Source organism: Nomascus leucogenys, chromosome 4 (assembly GCF_006542625.1).
Source record: "Nomascus leucogenys isolate Asia chromosome 4, Asia_NLE_v1, whole genome shotgun sequence".
NCBI classification, from domain to species: domain Eukaryota; kingdom Metazoa; phylum Chordata; class Mammalia; order Primates; family Hylobatidae; genus Nomascus; species Nomascus leucogenys.
In genome coordinates, this window is record NC_044384.1 from 96,799,199 (window position 1) to 96,818,303 (window position 19,105).

Genomic DNA, 19,105 nt, shown 5'->3' on the forward strand with positions numbered 1-19,105 from the left:
CCAATATTTCCTAATTGCATTACCAGGAGAAACATTCACGGCATTACTCGTACCATGGAAAACCTCCCCTAGTCCAGTGTTCGATTTGCTTTAATCACTGGAGAACAGGAAACATACCAGGATTGCCTTGTCTTATCAAGTTTTAAATGTGTTAACTGGTTTTAAATCTATGAAATAATCTCCCTTATTAAATGACAAAGTTAGTCTTGTTAAGAGGATCGGCATTTATGGCTATTTCCATTTATTTTTCAAGATGCAAATGTACAGATACCTTTGGCTCCCTGCTAGGGAGGTGAACTCATTGTCCATAAACATAGGCCCTTTTTTGCATATGGGTTTCAGAAAAATTCCACCAAAAAAGCCCCCTTCCCCTGCAAAACCTGCAAAAATAAACTGAATAATATCAAGCACAGAATAAATGCACAAGGAATGTCCAGAGTACAAAGACTTTTCATACAACAGCCTTTTGTTTGTTTGTTTGTTTCTTTTTGGTCCTTTTAGGCATTCACACCCAGAAAACTAGTGATGTTTACTTCCAATAGTGACAGTTTGGGAGTAGCCTGTAGCAAGGTTTTTGAAAATGCTGCATTATATAAAGACAAGGGGAGGGGGCTTTACGGACTGGTGTCAGAGTTCACCCTGACAGCAAATAAAACATATGGCCCAAAGCTCTGTGAGATGTCTGTGCCTGAAATGTTGGTGGAGCTAAATAAAATATCAGTGAGGAATAGTTTAATTTTACAGCATTGGGCACTGAGGCAGTAATTTGAGTGGGATGAGCTGTATTTTAATACATCAAAGTATACTATACTACAGGGAAGTTGAATATATTTTTAGAAGACAGTTGCTCCCTATTCAGAATTACTTGACTGAAAAACCTTCCTTTCTCAAGGATAAGTAGAAAATAGTTGCAGTCTCCCAAGAGCTACCCATCTACTTTTAAAACTGTGCACATATCTCAAAAGTTAGTTAATCTGTCTCCAGACAAATGCTTCTTACTGGGAGTGTGGGGCTGTGGCCTGAGACTGATCACCAATGTGGTGAGTGTGTGGTTTTTTCCTGACCATAGAAGATTGAGCTGTCCAGTGGGAAGGCTGTAAGGTCAGCTCCACCTTCTCCATCTTCCACCCCCTCTTTTTGAGATGCTCATCTGCTCAGATAGGAGTCCTAGAGGCATCCTGTCCTCTGCATTATGACCTAGAATTCCAGCATGGAAAGGGAATGGTCATTCCATTTCCACTTTCTTCCAGGGCATGCTCTAGCTTCAGACTCTGGATGCTCTAAAGCAAGCATGTCCAGTGGCTTTTGTTCATGTGGTTGTCCAAACAATCATGTGGGCCGAGGGGCAGGAGCAGGCCCACAAAATGCCATGCTTCTCCCGCTACTGGTCTATAGATCAAAGAGAGTTCTCTCCTTCCTGCCCAGCAATGAAGAGAGGATGGGCCTGCAGGGGCGGCTTCTGAATAGGGAAACAGCCATGACAAATGTGTCCCAGATCTGACTGATAGCTCCGTTCTGGGGGATGGACCAGATTATTGCTAACTCTCTGCACAAAATGCCTTGCTTTCCCCACCTCCGGCCCCAGCACACTTTGCCCAATCCCTGGCCACAGCAGACAGACAGCAGGCTGCCCTCTTTTCCCTGTGGCTCTGCCTCCCTGAAGAAATGGGCAGCGGAAACCTACAAAGGTGAATGTCTTGGCCCTTCTTTTGCTTTTCTCCACATGCCAGGGGAAGGGACTGGGAAGAATAAGATGAGACAAAAACGCAGAGTAGTTCAAAGGCTTTAAAGTCAGGCAGATGAGGGTTCAAGTCCCAGCTCTGCCCCTTAGAAATTGGGTCTCAGGCAAGTGAGTCAGTCTCATCAAGTTTCAATTTTCTCTTTAGTAAGATGTAGAAGATAATAGTTCCTACCCTGGAGTGGTGGAGAAATAACATGATCATTTCCAGGTAAAGCACCCTGTGTCTGAGAACTTCTGGAATGTTGTAAGAGTTTCAGATGTTGGATTCAGCCTTGAGAATTTAAGGATGCACTGTGTCCAACAAATTGGATTTCTAGACAGAGGAAAAGCTAACCAAACAATAGGCTGCTAAATAGCAGTGCCTCATTATCCCAAATGGAGAGGTAGCATCACAGTTTCCTCTTGGTCCCAGTTTGCTGTCTAATGTGTGCTACCCTTTTCAGATCAACTTCCTCTGGACTAAGCACTTCATTTCTGCAGGCCAATGCACATGCTCTCCTGGGACAGCTTCAGCGGGACAGCATGTCTGCTGCCCATGGCACACTAATGGGGATTGCCCACATGCCCAAACTCAACCCTGGCTTTTCTAGAATCATATTTCTAAGGCAAGCCATGGGTTTCCTGTGCAAATGCACAGACCATAACAAATTTTTCAACATGCTCTCAAATTTCGTGTTTTACTTGAAAGACATTTTAAAAAATAAAAACTTATTTTTATCACTGTAGAAAAATTACCATGGTCACAGGACAAGGAGAAGACACTGAGTCTACATCAAGATGTAGAATTTGGGGGTGGCGGTAACTAAGAGGGCTTGGTCAATAGCTTCCCAGAGAATGATTCAAATTCTCCCTTCAGCAAAATGATACTTGGCTTTGTATTATATACTTCAGGGGCATTTGGGCTAGTCAAACTTGCAAATGGCAAGGATCTATACTACAGGAACACCAACTAGGATTATGTTAGCATGGTGCCACCAGTTGGCTATCTAATACTGTCTGCTTCAAGCACTGGACTAGAAAGGATTCTGAGGCCATGGATGGCGCCAGGGGCTGCTGAGCAAGGCTGCTATGAGGCCACAAAGCAGGTAGTTGCAGGACATAAACACTCATTTGCCACTTCTGGTCTGCTGGAGAGTTTGCATCTGCACTAACATATACACAAACTCACAGGAGGAAATGTTATGTCCCATCCAGGCAGTATCGGAGCCCCAGCAGGGCTGGTTCTTCCTTGACTGCACTGGACCCAGGCACTGATGTGGTGAGAATGCATCTCTTCCATTCTGCTGCCCCTCAGACACATGCAGAAAGGATTTGCCCACAACTGCAAACGCCACATCAAAGCTCAGGATCTGAGAAACGTGTACGGGGATTTCATAACGCTTGTGAAATCAACATCCTCTTTACCTCCTCCGAGAAGCATACTGAAGACAGCAAGGGGCATTTCTCTGGTTTTGGTCAGACGGTGGAGCTGCCAGAGAATACCACCTCTGAATGACAATGCCTCCCAAAGCACAATGCAGGGTGCACTTCAGGGCTCTAATCCCAACCTCAACAGCAGACAGCGGCAGTCTTGAGAAAGTGTGTTTGTGTGAGACAAGGTTTTCTTTCTTTCCTTTTCTTTTTTTTTTTTTTCGAGATGGAGTCTTGCTCTGTCGCCCAGGCTGGAGTGCAGTGGCGCGATCTCGGCTCACTGCAAGCTCCGCCTCCCGGGTTCATGCCATTCTCCTGCCTCAGCCTCCCGTGTAGCTGGGACTACAGGTGCCCGCCACCACGCCCGGCTAATTTTTTGTATGTTTTAGTAGAGACAGGGTTTCACTGTGTTAGCCAGGATGGTCTCGATCTCCTGACCTTGTGATCCGCCCGCCTCGGCCTCCCAAAGTGCTGGGATTACAGGCGTGAGCCACCGCGCCCTGCCAAGGTTTTCAATATTAATAATAAAGTGACTGGCAGATGAGGTGGGGGACAGCAAGCAGTCTCTCACCCCTTCTCCAGCACCTGCTTGCCCAAGCTCCTTCCTCACCCTCTGTGCTGTGACCATGCCCACCTTCTGCTAGTCCCTAAGGTGCTGTGCCATCTCACTGGCCTCTCAGCGTTAACACATGCCATGCCTTTACCTAGAATGGCCCTCGTCTCTTCCCCTCTCTGTGGTAAATTCTGGCTCATACTTCAGATTTCAGCCTGGTTATAACATCCATTGGGATGCCTGCCCTCACCGCTCAGGCTGAATTGCCAGACTGCATTCTCTTATGGAACCATGTACCTCTTTTTCCTTGCACTTTTTTAATGGCTGTACTTTTTCATATACAGTTGACCCTTGCACAACATGAGTTTGAACTGCACATGTCCACCAATACACAGATTGGAAAATACATATTTACGGAACGTGAAACCTGGACACTTGGAAGGTTGACTTTTCCTACAAGCGGATTCTACAGGGCCAGTTGCAGGACTGGTGCAAGCACAGATTTTGGTATATGCAGGGGTGCTGAAGCCAATCCCCCTCATATACCGAGGGGCGACTCTATTTGCATAGCAGTATAATGAATTTCTGTCCCCTTTCTACAGTGTAGTGGCCATCTGGACTGTAGGTCCATTCATTGAGCTGTGTCCTATTTTGATGCCCATGATACTCCCAAACACAGAGGTTTGCAGGTAGGGAACACTCAGTAGATACTTCTTTCATAAAGAAAGAATACACACAAAGAGGTCCAGAATGAGAGTCCCTTGAGCACACCTTATTTTTAAGTAAGGGTGTTTTCACCTTCAGGAGAAGTGGAAAGCACCAAAAACAGAGAAACACCAGTCTCTAAGGGGTGAACACGGGCACTGCTCATGCTCAGCAAATCTAACCACCTTAGCACCTCCTCACACACAGCGGCACTCAGCTGCCTTTCCAGATGCCTTCGTGGTGGGAGCAACTGGAGGCCATGGATAGGAACTTATAAACATCAGCCGTAGCAGTGAGAGCGTACACGGAGTTTATTTTCTCCTCAGCCCTCATTAGAATCACAAATGAAATGTTGACAACACATGAAGGAGCTTGCTTGTTGAACAAAATGTTTCCACTCCTATCAACCTCAAAACTCTGATAGTCATGCTTCATGATGAAAGCTAAGCAGCCCTGGGGAGATGACTACACGCTTTCTCTAATTATGCAAGGATGGGAAAGAGGGCCTCCTACCAGCGACGGGCTGACTGGAGACAAGGTCCACAGGGAAGCCTTAAAAAATCACAGCACGAGCATGTAGTAAGTAGCCCAATATGAGACTTTTGAATTAAAAGAAAAGATGAGAACATCACTATTGCACCAGAAGGGGAAGGTGCCCATTATAAACCTGAGTGGAGGCTGCGGCAAAGTCAAGGCAGGGCCTTTATTTTGCTAACAAACATCCCACATGAAAGTGGTAGTTGCATGATACTAACAACCAACTTTCCTTTGTTTGTGGAGCAATTTTGATGACAAGCAGAGATATATAGAGCACAAATTCACCGAGATTGCACTTGATTCTAGGCGCACACACAAAGGCTTTATAATACGAAAAGATGGGGAGCTCTGTCCACAGGAAGAATACTCCTTTGCATTTAACTTGCCTGTTTTTGTGCCAAGCAGATTAGTTCAAGCAGATACAATCTAAGTACCTAGTTGATACCTATAGACACAATAATAGAAGATACTAGCTAATGTATATTACTATGTGCGAAAGATTTTATTTTTTTGCTATGATTCTCGTGATAAAAAATTGTTTAACCCTTCCCATAAATCTGCAAGCTGGGTTCCTTTGCGCAGATGACGAAGTTGAAGATCAGAGAGGTTAAGTAACTCATCCAAGGTCACACAGCCAGTAAATGTTGGAGGCGGTATTTGAGCCTAGATGGTTTCACTTAAGATTCCATGTGTTTAGCAGGAACACTGTTCTAAAATGAAATGACTGGACTCACAAAGGGGATTCCTGAAGTGCAGGATGCATAATGTGGGCTACGATCTAAGTCCTGCTTAAGACAAACTGTGTTTTCCAGAGCATTTTCAAGCTATGTATACATCAAGGAACTCATATAGAACAAACCTTACAGAGAAAAAAGCATAACACAGACTTGCTATTGCTTCACGATATACATACCGTAAGCTATAATTTAAAAATATGAAACATACACTGTAATCTATTACAGAAACCGAACTATCATGTTATAGTAAAAGTACAAAAACAAATAAAAATCCAACAACAAGAACTGCAAAAAACACTCATTTTATGTGTTAACATGAGCAAACAATCAAACATGAACATGAATTTGATTCCAACTTATATTCTTGGGGCACAGACAAAAGTAGCCAATCAAAAGATCCAAGTAAAACAACGTGTCAGTGTGAGGCTTTGGCCAGGCTTCCTAAGCTGCCATGTTTCTTGATCCGTTTGTTTCTTTCATTAACTTTATGTCAACCAGCATCTGCCTATGTTTATTCCACCAGCCGCATGAGCTCACTAATTACCTTTAATCATACTTATCTGAAATGTATCTTTATCTTCACACATGTCCTGAGTGCAGGACAACTGAATGCTGGAAGGCCGACATTGGGAAGATATTGGAAGGGGAAGTCTGTATTTCCTCTAACCCTGACAGTGTAGGGAGGATTAATCCCCAAAATGCAACTCTACCCCAGAGGTAGACTTAGATGGTCTACCTCTGCCACCATCTGAAGTTCCCCAGCAAGGACTTCTAAGAACTGGCTCCCTGAGAGTTAGACAGCATCAGGGAAATCCTACCTTGCTCAAACAAAATCACGTGCAGTCTTCTCATGGAAAACAGGTTCAAGGTGATGAGAAAACTGCTAAATAGCACCCTCCAGACTAGGGCGCCGTGGCTCATGCCTGTAGTCCCAGCACTCTGGGAGGCCAAGGCGGGTGGATCACTTGAGGTCAGGAGTTCGAGATCAGCCTGGCCAACATTGTGAAACCCCTGTCTCTACTAAAAAATAAATACAGAAATTAGCTGGGCATGGTGGTGAGTGCCTGTAATCCCAGCTACTCGGGAGGCTGAGGCATGAGAATCGCTTGAACCTTGGAGATGGAAGTTGCAGTGAGCTAAGATAACACCACTGCACTCCAGCCTGGGCAACAGGTGACACTCTGTCTCAAACAAAAACAAAACACAAAAAACAAAACAAAACAGACTGGTAAGCTCTTTGAAGACCAGGAATCAGTATGTTATGTCTTTTCTAGTCCACACAGAACCTGGCTAAGTCTTAGGCTCTGTGGACACGTGGATGCTGAAAAGAAACATTTTGGCCACTGCCTTTCTTAGCTTTAGGGAGGCTGGAGGCATACATTTCAAACCCACTACTCCACTAACTTTATCAGGCAACTCAAGGCCTGCTAAAGGGAATTCAAACTCCACTGACATTCATATGCAGTAAATGGAATAATCCTAGACATTCCTTGAACCTGAATTCTTACCTTATCAAAAGGGCAAGAAAAAACAAGGAGAGGAACACATTCTCGCCACTTTCTTACTAGAGAAAATGTATGGCAGCCTTGGTTCTCCACTGAATGGCTCAAGAGGGAACTGTGTTCTCACCTCCTGAGTCAGAGCTTCCAAATAATTAATTTACATCTTAATGTCAAAAGAATGGGTTGTGTAAAAAATGACCTTAGGGCATAAAATGAACACAACTATAGGTTCCCTTAATATTGTACCAAACGTTGGTACTCTCAATCTATGTGTTTGCAACAAATACGCTGGAAACCTTGGGCAAGTTTTTACCTTCTCCGTCCCTGTTTTGTAATTTATATTAAAAGTAATAGTAACATCTTGGATGGGCACATTGGCTCATGCCTGTCATCCCAGCACTTTGGGAGGCTGCAGCAGGTGGACTACTCGAGGTCAGGAGTTAGAGACCAGCTTGACCAACATGATGAAACCCCATCTCAAAATACAAAATAATTAGCTGGGCATGGTGGCGTGTGCCTGTAATCCCAGCTACTCCGGAGGCTGAGGCAGGAGAATTGCTTGAACCCGGGAGGTGGAGGTTGCAGTAAGATGAGACCAGGCCACTGCACTCTAGCCTGGATGACAGAGTGAGACTTGGTCTCAAAAAACAAAAAGTAGAGGTGGAGCCAAGATGGCCGAATAGGAAGAGCTCTAGTCTACAGCTCCCAGTGTGAGCAACGCAGAAGATGGGTGATTCCTGCATTTCCAACTGAGGTACCGGGCTCATCTCACTGGGGAGTGTCGGACAGAGGGTGCAGGACAGTGGGTGCAGCACAACCAGTGTGAACCTAAGCAGGGCGAGGCATCGCCTCACCCGGCAAGCGCGAGAGGTCAGGGAATTCCCTTTCCTAGTCAAAGAAAGGGGTGACAGATGGCACCTGGAAAATTGGGTCACTCCCACCCTAATACTGTGCTTTTCCGACGGTCTTAGCAAATGGCACACCAGGAGATTATATCCCACGCCTGGATCAGCGGGTCCTATGCCCACGGAGCCTCGCTCATCGCTGGCACAGCAGTCTGAGATCAAACTGCAAGGTGGCAGCAAGGCTGGGGGAGGGGCGCCCGCCATTGCTGGGGCTTGAGTAGGTAAACAAAGCAGCCAGGAAGCTCGAACTGGGTGGAGCCCACCACAGCTCAAGGAGGCCTGCCTGCCTCTGTAGACTCCACCTCTGGGGGCAGGGCATAGCCAAACAAAAGGCAGGAGAAATCTCTGCAGACTTAAATGTCCCTGTCTGACAGCTTTGAAGAGTGTAGTGGTCCTCCCAGCATGCAGCTGGAGATCTGAGGACAGACTGCCTCCTCAAGTGGGTCCCTGACCCCTGAGTAGACTAACTCGGAGGCACCCCCCAGGAGGGGCGGACTGACAATTCACACGGCCGGGTACTCCTCTGAGACAAAAATTCCAGAGGAACGATCAGGCAGCAACATTTGCTGTTGACCAATATCTGCTGTTCTGCAGCCTCCGCTGCTGATACCCAGGCAAATAGGGTCTGGAGTGGACCTCCACCAAACTCCAACAGACCTGCAGCTGAGGGTCCTGACTATTAGAAGGAAAACTAACAAACAGAAAGGACATCCACACCAAAAACCCCAACTGTACGTCACCATCATCAAAGACCAAAGGTTAGATAAAACCACAAGATGGGTAAAAAACAGAGCAGAAGAACTGGAAACTCTAAAAATCAGAGCGCCTCTCCTCCTCCAAAGGAACGCAGCTCCTCACCAGCAATGGAACAAAGCTGGATGGAGAATGACTTTGACAAGTTGAGAGAAGAAGGCTTCAGACGATCAAACTACCCTGAGCTAAAGGAGGAAGTTCGAACCCATGGAAAAGAAGTTAAAAACCTTGAAAAAAAAATTAGGTGAATGGCTAACTAGAATAACCAATGCAGAGAAGTCCTTAATGGACCTGATGGAGCTGAAAACCAAGGCACGAGAACTACGTGACGAATGCACAAGCCTAAGTAGCCGATTTGATCAACTGGAAGAAAGGGTATCAGTGATGGAAGATGAAATGAATGAAATGCAGCGACAAGAGAAGTTTAGAGAAAAAAGAATAAAAAGAAATGAACAAAGCCTCCAAGAAATACGGGACTATGTGAAAAGACCAAATCTACATCTGATTGGTGTACCTGAAAGTGACGGCGAGAATGGAACCAAGCTGAAAAACACTCTGCAGGATATTATCCAGGAGAATTTCCCCAATCCAGCAAGGCAGGACAACATTCAAATTCAGGAAATACACAGAACGCTACAAAGATACTCCTCGAGAAGAGGAACTCCAAGACACATAATTATCAGATTCACCAAAGTTGAAATGAAGGAAAAAACGTTAAGGGCAGCCAGAGAGAAAGGTCGGGTTACCCACAAAGGGAAGCCCGTCAGACTAACAGCTGATCTCTCGGCAGAAACTCTACAAGCCAGAAGAGAGTGGAAGCCAATATTCAATATTCTTAAAGAAAAGAATTTTCAACCCAGAATCTGATATCCAGTCAAACGAAGCTTCATAAGTGAAGGAAAAATAAAAGCAAGCAAATGCTACAGACAAGCAAATGCTGAGAGATTTTGTCACCACCAGGCCTGCCTTACAAGAGCTCCTGAAGGAAGCACTAAACATGGAAAGGAACAACCAGTACCAGCCACTGCAAAAACATGCCAAATTGTAAAGACCATCGAGGCTAGGAAGAAACTGCATCAACTAACGAGCAAAATAACCAGCAAACATCATAATGACAGGATCAAATTCAGACATAACAATACTAACCTTAAATGTAAATGGGCTAAATGCCCCAATTAAAAGACAGACTGGCAAATTGGATAAAGAGTCAAGACCCATCAGCGTGCTGTATTCAGGAACCCATCTCATGTGCAGAGACACACACAGACTCAAAATAAAGGGATGGAGGAAGATCTAGCAAGCAAATGGAAAACAAAATAAGGCAGGGGTTGCAATCCTAGTCTCGGACAAAACAGACTTTAAACCAACAAAGATCAAAAGAGACAAAGAAGGCCATTACATAATGGTAAAGGGATCAATTCAACAAGAAGAGCTAACTATCCTAAATGTATATGCACCCAATACAGGAGCACCCAGATTCATAAAGCAAGTCCTGAGTGACCTACAAAGAGACTTAGACTCCCACACAATAATAATGGCAGACTTTAACACCCCACTGTCAACATTAGACAGATCAATGAGACAGAAAGTTAACAAGGATATCCAGGAATTGAACTCAGCTCTGCACCAAGCAGACCTAACAGACATCTACAGAACTCTCCACCCCAAATCAACAGAATATACATTTTTTTCAGCACCACACCAAACCTATTCCAAAATTGACCACATTGTTGGAAGTAAAGCACTCCTCAGCAAATGTAAAAGAACAGAAACTATAACAAACTGTCTCTCAGACCACAGTGCAATCAAACTAGAACTCAGGATTAAGAAACTCACTCAAAACCACTCAACTACATGGAAACTGAACAACCTGCTCCTGAATGACTACTGGGTACATAACAAAATGAAGGCAGAAATAACGATGTTCTTTGAAACCAACGAAAACAAAGACACAACACACCAGAATCTCTGGGACACATTCAAAGCAGTGTGTAGAGGGAAATTTATAGCAACAAATGCCCACAAGAGAAAGCAGGAAAGATCTAAAATTGACACCCTAACATCACAATTAAAAGAACTAGAGAAGCAAGAGCAAACACATTCAAAAGCTAGCAGAAGGCAAGAAATAACTAAGATCAGAGCAGAACTGAAGGAAATAGAGACACAAAAAACCCTTCAAAAAAATCAGTGAATCCAGGAGATGGTTTTTTGAAAAGATCAACAAAATTGATAGACCGCTAGCAAGACTAATAAAGAAGAAAAGAGAGAAGAATCAAATAGATGCAATAAAAAATGATAAGGGGGATATCACCACCGATCCCACAGAAATACAATCTACCATCAGAGAATATTATAAACACCTCTACGCAAATCAACTAGAAAATCTAGAAGAAATGGACAAATTCCTCGACACATACACCCTCCCAAGACTAAATCAGGAAGAAGTGGAATCTCTTAAATAGACCAAAAAGAGGCTCTGAAATTGAGGCAATAATCAATAGCTTACCAACCAAAAAAAGTCCAGGACCAGATGGATTCACAGCCCAATTCTACCAGAGGTACAAGGAAGAGCTGGTACCATTCCTTTTGAAACAGTTCCAATCAACAGAAAAAGAGGGAATCCTCCCTAACTCATTTTATGAGGCCAGCATCCTGATACCAAAGCCTGGCAGAGACACAACAAAAAAAGAGAATTTTAGACCAATATCCCTGATGAACATCAATGCAAAGTCCTCAATAAAATACTGGCAAACCGAATCCAGCAGCACATCAAAAAGCTTATCCACCATGATCAAGTGGGCTTCATCCCTGGGATGCAAGGCTGGTTCAACATACACAAATCAATAAACATAATCCAGCATATAAACAGAACCAAAGACAAAAACCACACAATTATCTCAATAGATGCAGAAAATGCCTTTGACAAAATTCAACAGCGCTTCATGCTAAAAACTCTCAATAAATTAGATACTGATGGGACGTATCTCAAAATAATAAGAGCTATCTATGACAAACCCACAGCCAATATCATACTGAATGGGCAAAAACTGGAAGCATTCCCTTTGAAAACTGGCACAAGACAGGGATGCCCTCTCTCACCACTCCTATTCAACATAGTGTTGGAAGTTCTGGCCAGGGCAATCAGGCAGAAGGAAATAAAGGGCATTCAATTAGGAAAAGAGGAAGTCAAATTGTCCCTGTTTGCAGATAACATGATTGTATATCTAGAAAACCCCATCGTCTCAGCCCAAAATTTCCTTAAGCTGATAGGCGACTTCAGCAAAGTCTCAACATACAAAATCAATGTGCAAAAATCACAAGCATTCTTGTACACCAATAACAGACAGAGAGCCAAATCATGAGGGAACTCCCATTCACAATTGCTTCAAAGAGAATAAAATACCTAGGAATCCAACTTACAAGGGATGTGAAGGACCTCTTCAAGGAGAACTACAAACCACTGCTTAATGAAATAAAACAGGATACAAACAAATGGAAGAACATTCCATGCTCATGGGTAGGAAGAATCAATATCATGAAAATGGCCATACTGCCCAAGGTAATTTATAGATTCAATGCCCCCATCAAGCTACCAATGACTTTCTTCACAGAATTGGAAAAAACTACTTTAAAGTTCATATGGAACCAAAAAAGAACCCTCATCGCCAAGTCAATCCTAAGCCAAAAGAACAAAGCTGGAGGCATCAGGCTACCTGACTTCAAACTATACTACAAGGCTACAGTAACCAAAACAGCATGGTACTGGTACCAAAACAGGGATATAGATCAATGGAACAGAACAGAGCCCTCAGAAATAATGCCATATATCTACAACTGTCTGATCTTTGACAAACCTGACAAAAACAAGAAATGGGGAAAGGATTCCCTATTTAATAAATGGTGCTGGGAAAACTGGCTAGCCATATGTAGAAAGCTGAAACTGGATCCCTTCCTTACACCTTATACAAAAATTAATTCAAGATGGATTAAAGACTTAAATGTTAGACCTAAAACCATAAAAACCCTAGAAAAAAACCTAGGCAATACCATTCAGGACATAGGCATGGGCAAGGACTTCATGGCTAAAACACCAAAAGCAATAGCAATAAAAGCCAAAATTGACAAATGGGATCTAATTAAACTAAAGAGCTTCTGCACAGCAAAAGAAACTACCATCAGAGTGAACAGGCAACCTACAGAATGGGAGAAAAGTTTTGCAATCTACTCATCTGACAAACAGCTAATATCCAGAATCTACAATGAACTCAAACAAATTTACAAGAAAAAAACAAACAACCCCATCAACAAGTGGGTGAAAGAGATGAACAGACGCTTCTCAAAAGAAGACATTTATGCAGCCAAAAGACACATGAAAAAATGCTCATCATCACTGGCCATCAGAGAAACGCAAATCAAAACCACAGTGAGATACCATCTCACACCAGTTAGAATGGCCATCATTAAAAAGTCAGGAAACAACTGGTGCTGGAGAGGATGTGGAGAAATAGGAACACTTTTACACTGTTGCTGGGACTGTAAACTAGTTCAACCATTGTGGAAGTCAGTGTGGCGATTCCTCAGGGATCTAGAACTAGAAATACCATTTGACCCAGCCATCCCATTACTGGGTATATACCCAAAGGATTATAAATCATGCTGCTATAAAGACACATGCACACATATGTTTATTGCGGCACTATTCACAATAGCAAAGACTTGGAATGAAGCCAAACGTCCAACAATGATAGACTAGATTAGGAAAATGTGGCACATATACACCATGGAATACTATGCAGCCATAAAAAATGATGAGTTCATGTCCTTTGTAGGGACATGGATGAAGGTGGAAACCATCATTCTCAGCAAACTATCGCAAGGACAAAAAAACAAACACCGCATGTTCTCACTCATAGGTGGGAATTGAACAATGAGAACAACATGGACACAGGAAGGGGAACATCACACACTGGGGCCTGTTGTTGGGTGGCGGAGGGGAGGGATAGCATTAGGAAATATACCTAATGTTAAATGACGAGTTAATGGGTACAGCACACGAACATGGCACATGTATACATAGGTAACAAACCTGCACATTGTGCACATGTACCCTAAAACTTGAAGTATGATAAAAAAAAAAGTAATAATAATATCTTAATTAATTCATTCAACATTTACTTAATAAACCTATTATGTGGGTTTTGAAGAAAGTATGGGAAACAAATAGGTCATTTGAAACTTAATGTCTAGTGAGTTGCTGTCACTTTAAAGTTAGATAACGCAATAAAATGTGGAGGCAGAAACTGCTATCATCTCCAACAGCTATGCCTCCTCTTCTTCCAAGACACACTGCTAGACAACATTTCCCAGCATCTCTTGCTGTTAGACATGGTCATGTGATTAATTCTGGCTAATAGAATGCGAGCAGAAGTGGTAAGTACCTTTTCCAACTGATGGAGAGGGCTCTGAGAGCCAAGAAGAGGTCACAGCCACAAGATGGAAGAAGCCTGGGTCCCTGAATGACAGCATGGAGCCCAGGCCCCTGTCAACTTGCACTAGACTGTGATAAGAGAAATAAATGAGGTATTCTGTTAAACCACTGAGATTTGGGTGTTGTTTGTTAAAATAGCATAATTTTAATACAAATTATTAGCAATATGTCCCCCATTGTAAGCACTAAATACATGATAGATGGGACTGTCATTTTAAAATATATTCCTAGTTTTCTATGTTTCTTATTTTTATATGTCTTATAGAATAGTAAATCCAAAGGCAGAGGTCCAGAAAGAAGGGAGGAAGGACAGAAGAAAGAAGGAAGGAAGGAAGGAAGGAAGGAAGGAAGGAAGGAAGGAAGGAAGGAAGGAAGGAAGGAAGGAAGGCAAGCAGGCAGGCAGGGAGGGAGGGAGGGAAGACAATATTAAAACTTTAAAATAGCTCTGTATAAACTGTATACCTGGGTGCCATTTGGTCATTCACAATTCCTAGGAAACTATTTTCACTATTATCCACATGCCTCCAATGTCAAACTTTCTTCCTAACCAAACGAAATTTCTGCATGGATTTGTGGTGCCAAGGGCCTACTCCCCACTATTCCTGGCTGCAGCTGTCACTAGGCCTGGCTGCCTTCCCTGGCATAAGATCAGCATACCACATGGTTTGGATGGGGAGCCTGTTGACAGGGATAGAGGAGCACTTGGCCAGGACTTTACCAAGGCAGACCTTACAATTGGGAGAAATGCTCATATTTGTTATAAGGGCTTATCACACGTAGAGACCCCTTGGCAGAGAAAGACAGATGTTACAGCTGGGGCTCATCCTCTTGGTGAGAGAGGAGGCAAACTCTAGGCATGCTATATTTACAGAGATAACTCAGCTAGTCACTAGAAGATAAGACATCTCAAATATTCCAGTAAAGGAAATGTGCCTTTACTTGCTTCTTAATTTTTGTTGTAGCGAGTTGAACATACAGAAGTATAAGCAGCAAACGTTCATTTTCCCGTCTTTTTCTTTAGTCTCCCCTCCAAGTAATCAGCATTATCAGTTTGGTGACTGACCTCTCCCACTTATTCCATTTTCAGACAAACCAATGCATATTTATAGGGTTAATTCCTCCATCTCTAACACTTTTTTGAATATAAATGGGATTATACAATACGCTTCCTATTCAAATTCCTTTATTTTGCCTCCTATTTTATTATGAATATTCTCCCAGATGGGTGTATTTAGTTCTAATTGTTCTTTTTACTTATTATTTTTTGAGACAGGGTCTCACTCTGTTGCCCAGGCTGCAGTGTAGTGGCGTGATCTCAGCTCACTGCATCCCACTCTTGGGCTCAGGTGATCCTCCTACCTCAGCCTCCCAAGTAGCTCAGACTACAGGTGCTCACCACCACGCCCGGCTAATTTTTTGTATTTTTGGTAGAGATGGGGTTTCACCATGTTGCCCGGGTTGGCTTTGAATTCCTGGACTCAAGTGATCCACCCACCTTAGCCTCCCAAAGTGCTAGGATTGCAAGCGTGAACCACTGAGCCTGGCCTTTATTCTTTAAATACCTGTATAATACTGCCTGGGAGAAAGAGCTATTACATGCTGGATTTCAAGACATTGTCAATTTTATTTCAAGGTTAATAATCATTGATTTTTCATTTCAGGGAAATTAAATTTAATTTCATTTCAGGGAAATTAAATAGACTAACATATTAGAAAACATTCTGGCTTAAAAAGGGCAAAAGAATATGTCTCAGAAGCTTGGAAATTCTGGAAATCTCAGTGTGATTATAAACACAATTTTACTCTAAGGGTGCATCTGCAGCTAGCTCCCATGTGGGAAACTGGGGTCCTGGTAGGTCTTGGGGCCAGGAGCCCCTCACAGTGCAGTTCTCCTCTTTAAGGAGTGGCTCTGGCCTGAGCTGACATTCAGCATCTCTCCTTGGTTCCTCTTTTTGCAAGCATGGCTGTCTTGCCACCTCTTGGATCTGCTCAGCACGGGAGGGAGGGAGGGAGCGACAGAGGGAGAGAGAGAAGGCACTGCCCAGCATTAGCATGCATATCACACACCCTCCCTTTGTTCTCTTGGCTGAGGTCAGATGGAATAAATCAATCAGCCTCCACATCCAAGAGTCCAGGGTGGGGGCAGTCCAGGCCATGTGTGCATTGTCCATCTTTTAACCCCCAACTGGGGTCAGCATGAGTAAAACAGAACCAAAAAAACCCCTTGGGCAGTAAGCAGATGTTGCCAAGAACCCATTAGCTCTGGGGCTTCTCTATGAGTTTCCTGGGCATTCGTGTTTTAGGTGGAAGCAGCCAGCTCAGACTCTCTGAAGTCTATAAATCCATGCTGCTAGTAAAAGATACCACTTTGTTTTTTGTTTTGTTTTGAGAAGGAGTCTCACTCTGTCACCCAGGCTGGAGTGCAGTGACACGATCTTGGCTCACTGCAACCTCTACCTCCTGGATTCAAGCGATTCTCCTGCCTCAGCCTCCTGAGTAGCTAAGATTACAGGAGGCTGCCATCACGCCCAGTTAATTTTTGTATTTTAGTAGAGATGGGGTTTCACCTTGTTGGCCAGGCTGGTCTCAAACTCCTGTCCTCAATTGATCCCCCCGCTCAGCCTCCCAAAGTATTGGGATTACAGGCATGAGCCACCATGCCTGGCCAAGATGCCACTTTGGATCTGCTGCTCTACCAGATATGTGCTAGGCACTTAAGTATCACTTGATCCTCCCTGCCTCTGGCGAGGTAGGTATTATCTACATTCTACAGATAGGATGCTGATGCTCAGAGAGCCTGGGATTTTCCCAGGACCATACAACTTTAGGGAATAAGCAGCATGAAAGTGTGCTTCTTCATTTAGCTTTTAACCAGAAGTGTCCTTGACTGCCTTTGGTTCTCTGCCAAGGTCTTGACCTCCAACATCCAATTGTGCTGTCAATAGATTCATCATTTTCAGGCCCCCAAGTCTAAGATATCTGGATCCCAGTTGGACCTTATAGACACAGCTAAACATCTCCACTATAACCTAAAGAGGTATTTAAATTCTCTGTCTGTCTAAGCCCCCTTAAAGTTGGTAAATACAGTGCCTTTCAATCCCATTTAGCTTTTTGACCAGAATGACAAGGTTCTGGACATAAGAAGGCCTTAAAGATCATCTTACCCAACCCCCTCATTTGATAGATGAGGCAACAGGAGAGTGGGTATGTTTGCCTGGGTGGTGGGAGTTGAGGGTGGGTGACAGGTAGGGTGGTGGACTAGTGACAGCAGTGGCCAGAGGATGGGATAACCAGAGTTTGCAGATCACAGCCTGTGGGCCGATCTATGCCTCTACCTGTTTTTGTAAATAAAGTTTTATTGGAATGCAGGCATACCCATTGATTTATGTATTGTCTTTGGCTGTTTCCAAACTATAACAGCAGAGTCCAATAATTGCAATGGAGACTGATAGCTCTTAAGGTCTAAAATGTTTACTATCTGGCCTTCACAAAAAAATGTTTCTGACCCCAGGGAAAGAGAGAGGCACACAGGTAGATATGAGTTATTAGTAACTTTCTAGTTCTTAGAGGGAGTGTTAAGTTCACAAGTGTTTGTTGTGTTATGATGAATTAATGATTGAATGCTAATGGGGGCCATTGATGGTTATGTATGTATTTCCATTAATGATGGAAATTATTATCATTAAATTCTGTGCACCTGAAACAGATACATAGGAAGGAGGGATTGGAAGGAAGGAGGAAAGAAATCATTGAGTTCTTAAGATTTAAGTGGCTCTTCATCACCTGAGTTTTGCCCATTGTATCTGTGATGCTCAAAAAAATGTTGGAGAGAAGGACAAAAGATGGCAGGTTGGGTAAAGTGGGCTTTCTGGAAGAGGCAGGATGAATATACTAGGTTATGTGGGGTGAGAAGGGGCTTGGCCAAAGGATGAAAGAGTCCACAAAGTACAGGTTGTTGAAAATAATCAAAACTTGATGTTTTCAACTTCCATTCACAGTGGGCCTCTTCCCTCTGTACCTGCAGAGTGGCATGAGGGGCCAGGCTCCACGGCCTTCTGTCAGGACCTCCCTCAGGACATCCCTCCTGCTGACCGGTCCAGGTTGTCCTCAGAAGCTGGCAGCATACAAGTACTGGAAGCCTTTCTCACGGGAAATTGTGAACACTTATGAAGACACTCTGGGCCATGACGTGTACTGCCATATTTAATCCTGGGCACAGCCTGGTAAAGTAAGGGCTATTGTTGTCCCCATGTCAGAGATGGGGCTCTGGGTGGGTAAGTCACTTGCCTGGAGACACAGAGCTGGTGATGGTGGAGCCAAATATCGATCTGGACCCACCTGATTCCAGAGCCCAAACCCAATGGCTCAATTATACTTCCTGGAGCCAAGGATTGCACTTCATGCTGCCTCCACAAAAGCGTACACACAGTTAACACACAGCAGAACATTTTGTTTTATCCTAGAAGGGCAGCTTCAGGCATTGAAATCCCACCTCAGCAAATGGCAGGGGATTTGCACATTTAAAGAAACGGTTCCAGTCCCTGGTGGGAAAGTTCCCTGAAGCTTCAATTAGAGAACAGTCACAGTTGACTGATGCCTGATGCTCACAGGGGGCGGCTTTATTGTTTTATATGTGAAAAATGAGGGAAGGGCCAGGACCTCAGCATCAGGGAAACGAAGAAAGATTAAGAAGTATTTCTAAAGTCACCCTAACCAAAAGGTCAATTCAACTGGGGGGCTGGGGAGTGGGCGGGGTGTGGGGGCGGCAAACAAG

At 43.7% G+C, this 19,105-nt stretch overlaps 2 protein-coding genes across 5 annotated transcripts in view; one reads left to right on the forward strand and one right to left on the reverse strand.

The window, feature by feature from the left end:
- CACNA2D3 (calcium voltage-gated channel auxiliary subunit alpha2delta 3) overlaps positions 1-19,105 on the reverse strand; it is a 962,218-nt gene that overhangs the window by 135,024 nt on the left and 808,089 nt on the right. The window lies entirely within an intron of this gene.
- Positions 1-19,105, forward strand: part of LRTM1 (leucine rich repeats and transmembrane domains 1) — a 55,925-nt gene that overhangs the window by 26,427 nt on the left and 10,393 nt on the right. The window lies entirely within an intron of this gene.